This window comes from Cyphomyrmex costatus, unplaced genomic scaffold, assembly GCF_001594065.2.
Source record: "Cyphomyrmex costatus isolate MS0001 unplaced genomic scaffold, Ccosl1.0 scaffold30, whole genome shotgun sequence".
NCBI classification, from domain to species: Eukaryota; Metazoa; Arthropoda; class Insecta; order Hymenoptera; family Formicidae; genus Cyphomyrmex; species Cyphomyrmex costatus.
In genome coordinates, this window is record NW_017277125.1 from 1,082,962 (window position 1) to 1,087,285 (window position 4,324).

The 4,324-nt window shown below is 34.6% G+C and overlaps 1 non-coding gene across 1 annotated transcript; it reads left to right on the forward strand.

Annotated features, from left to right (window-relative positions):
- The first annotated feature begins 1,735 nt into the window (after nt 1-1,735).
- Nucleotides 1,736-1,807, forward strand: TRNAP-CGG (transfer RNA proline (anticodon CGG)). Its single transcript has one exon. It is a non-coding gene; the product is annotated as a tRNA-Pro (tRNA).
- Nucleotides 1,808-4,324: the final 2,517 nt, after the last annotated feature.

The following is a 4,324-nucleotide window of genomic DNA, read 5'->3' on the forward strand; positions in this document are numbered from 1 at the left end:
GTAAAAAATACCGTTCGTACAACTGTAAAAGCTTCTCTCATAAAAAAAGCATATAGCATTTTTTTTCTCAGAAGTTTGCATTTATTTTGAATACTACAGGAAAAAAATTTTTCTGAAGAAATATAATATATGTATTTTTCGTTGAACTCTTTCTTTTTAGAAAGAAGTTCTATTTAATCTTCTTATCCCTTTTTATCTGAAAGAAAAATTTATATTTTCAGGTAAACGTAGTGTGTCATTGAATGGGTTCGGTGATTATTATAATAGAATAGACTAGAGTATCGGGTTTCACCAAAGGATTTCATTATTGTTTTGTTCCTCTGACTTCTCTTTTGGCACTGTTCCCAAGGTGTTTATAATCTCTAGCCTCCGGCTGAGAATTTATCTCACAAAACCCTTTGCGTTTAACGGAAGACTCGGACGAAATAGGTACATAAAGAATATTTTCCGCTTCCCTGTTTCCTTTCTTCCTTTTTCTTTTTTTCTTGCGCGAACGTGGGTCCCGCAATTACGCTCGCGCGATGAAAAGTAATTGCGCAACCCACGCTTCGTGACCTTTTCTCAACTTTGTTGTAGGCCACATGCATTCCTTAAAACACGCCAGTTATTCCACGATGAAATGATGCGCAGAGGTCGGAGGGGAATAGCACGCAACACGAATCTATCTCCTCGGCTACAGATGGAGCCACGGGCCTCGGTGCTGTTCTTGAGTCTTCTCCCGCTATTTCGCTATGCCCGTCTCCTCTCATTATCTCGATCAATTGCGCACGTTTTATATCCGTTTCATGGTCCTGAGTGATACATTTTCTTCAAGAATTTTATTTCGTTGCTCCATTATGTCATTCGTGTCTGTGTAGATTGAAAGATAAGGAAAATCGATGGAAATGGAACAAAAGCGGCGAGTTTACTTGTAAGTACATTGCGAAAAAAATTACTATTCTTGATGCTGAGTTATTCCGACCTATCTTTATTAAATTTCAGCTCACTGTCTTTTACTCTTGTTTATCCAATAGGTAAGTTATTATATAGTTTATTCGAAGATGGAATAACCGGTCTTGAATAATAAGAAAGAAAGAAAACATTTACATTTTTAAAAAAAAGTAATTAGAAAGAGACGGAAGGATGGAATATTATTTTTTTTACGTATGAAATATGGGTATTTAATAAAGCAAAATTTTTTAAAAATAATTTTTTTTTATAATTTTTATTAATAGACATAATTTAAATATAAAATAATTTTAATTAATAACGAGATGTTTAATTTACGATCTCTTAAGAGTGTATATGTTCTCTTAAAAAAAATCTGCTGGAAAAACATTAAAATTAATTTAATAGAAATATTTAAAGGATGGATCTATGAAAAAAATGTAATAGTAGGTGCGAAATAATCAAATTTGATCAATGTGACTATAGAGAATAAAAGTTATCGAGAATTTTTTTTTTCCATTAAAAGTGGAGTTTTTTTCCATTACAATATCCTTGACGACAGTTACTTTGAGTAAATTTCTGGGTTAAGTTCGTAAACGTGTTTCGTCCGAAGATGTAGAATGTTTATTTCCGTTTCTTGCGAGATAAACGCAAATCCGAACGCACGCGAGCGTGACTGGACTTGTGCGGCAAGTGGAACGCTAATCACATATATCTCATGCAATTATGTTGTAAGATCGTTAATTAGTTTAGTATAACGTTGTAGCGGTTCCACTAGTGTATTTATAACGAAGAAGCCTCTCGAGATGGCTCGTTGGTCTAGGGGTATGATTCTCGCTTCGGGTGCGAGAGGTCCCGGGTTCAAATCCCGGACGAGCCCGTGGAGTATTTATTTTTTTTGCTTTTCTTTCATCAGATCGTTAATTCATAGCAGAAACACATGTTTCTACGGCCCTAAAGAAATATATGCGTTTGTGACAGCCTTTATTTTCGAATCAACAATTACTTTTCTTTAAACTCTCTTTGTATGAATGTAGTACGAGTTAACCTATATATCATAAATAGAATAAAATTGCTTAGATAGAAAACAGCACTCTATAAACATTCTAGAGACCTCATTAGGGCGTAGGATGTTTTTTTACGACATACATAGAGATGTCCATTTTAGAACGTTTTTTGAAAATGCTGTGTATTTAAAAAATATGATTATAAAGCATAAAATTATTACTGATCATCATACTATTTATTTTAAAATTTAAAAAATGTTCCATGGGGGACTTATATAAGTTTTAGTTAACAAAGAAATAACAAGAACGTTGTATTTATCGACACGTATTTGTGTTTTATTAAATATATCTTTCAAATTTTAAATCACACTTTTGCTTAAGTATACGTACCAGTCGGTCTGTCTATAACGAAACGTCGAATCACTACTCTTCCACTTTCGATTTCCTATTTACGCACGCTGTGACGTCGTTAATTATACGCTGCTCATCAACGTCAATTAACTCCTTATCTGCGCGACACGCGAGATAAAAAGAGATATACGAAATCCTCTCGACATGTCGCGTTGCGCAAACGCGCGTTAGTAGTCTCGCGCGAGATAGACAATTAACGTATGATTTCGAGGGTAACGCCCTTTTTTTAGCGCATCGAGGGCTTGTAATCCGAGAATTATATCCCATTAACGACTCTGATTTACATCGGAATACAAGCGCGTCTTATTGTTGGATCCATGCGGTGCCCTCTAATTCGAACATCGGTCTCTTTGATGTCCTAATGCGTTTCTGAAGACAGAGTTTCTATTCGATGGATAACGGGATATTCACCTGACTACTTTTTTAAGGGTTCACCAATAAAATGGGGCTAAATTTTCTGCTATTAGTCCTAATCCAATGACTAGAGGGATAAATTTAACATGTTTTAGGTAATATAAATTATTATAAGATCTATTTTTTAATAATATTTTTCTGAATCGGTTACGTTTCTATACAGGAGATAGACAAAATAACGTGAACGTCTGGGAAATATACTACTTGTTTTATTAATAAGAGGCTAGCTTATTATTTGTTTTTACAAAATGTCACGTGTTTCATGAGAAGTTGTTGAAACATTTTTCAAACATATATTTTTAAACGCATAAAAAATATATGAAATATTGATTTCGAGCATTTTTTTTTTTAACATTTACAGCTGATTAGTTGCATGGAACACTGAAGTATATGAAAAAAAAGATTTTGTTAAAGTATCTTAAGATTTGACTATTATAATTTAATGATAAGTACAGAAAATAATTGTGTCGGATTATTAAAATTATTATGTAGAGTAAAATTATCATAGAAGAAGCGTAAACTCCTCTTTTATGTTTTGTTGTTTCGATTTTTGCCTTCTAGAAGTTTTATTTACCCTTCTACACTTATATTAGATTTTTTATTAAGAATAAAATAGATAGTGCATATTTCCTAAATGTTTATATTATTCTGTAGATATATCTTCTGTACTAGACTCTTAATGTAAAATTAGTAACGCGAATTACGAATACTCGTTGTACTCGGATCTTCGTGCAATTTGATACGGAACGTCGAAGATGCGTGCGATTTTCAATGACGAGAGAATTCATTTCTGCTGACTAAATCTAAATGCCGACAATGTTAGTTAACATTAAATATGCATAGTGCAGTTGAAAGCAGTGCACAAAGACACGCGATATTGAAGGACCTTGACGGAAAAGGATTCTCTTGTTTCGCAGAGAGTGATCAATTGTCGGTCCAATGACGCGATTTCTAAATTCATCGAAATGCTCGTTGCCACTTGAGTCGTCTTAATCGCACGTGTCACACCGTTGTTGCAGGATAATGAACGCGCGAGTATAGCACGAACGGCAACAATTATTTCTTTTTCCGATGCGTAGCGAATGGAAACGAATGTATCCCGAAAGATTCTCGATCGATACGACACCTTAAACGAAGGCCACACGCGATTATAAATGTCAATTGATGGTCCAGTCATCTCACGGCGGTTTCTTTTGACAACGGAAAAAATAAAATATAAAAAATTGGCCTGTACGTTGGAATACGGAATTAACAAAGTTGGAATTGAAATATATTGTTATATATGTGTATATATACGTTGTATTGTGTATATAGAAATGTTGCAATGTCGAAGTGTCTCAACACGATTTATCGCGATAATAAATTCCGCCAAATAATATACGCAGGCAAACACGCGTTCGCGAGGTTTCGCAAGATCAGAACGCATCGTGATCGTAAACTTCGGTTATTTAAATCACCAGTCCGCTACTGTGCACGCATACCTGATCACGTCCGAAATCGTGAGAGTCGCTCGTGGGGAGGAAATATATTTGAAACGCGACGATTTATGCGAGAAGCGACATCCG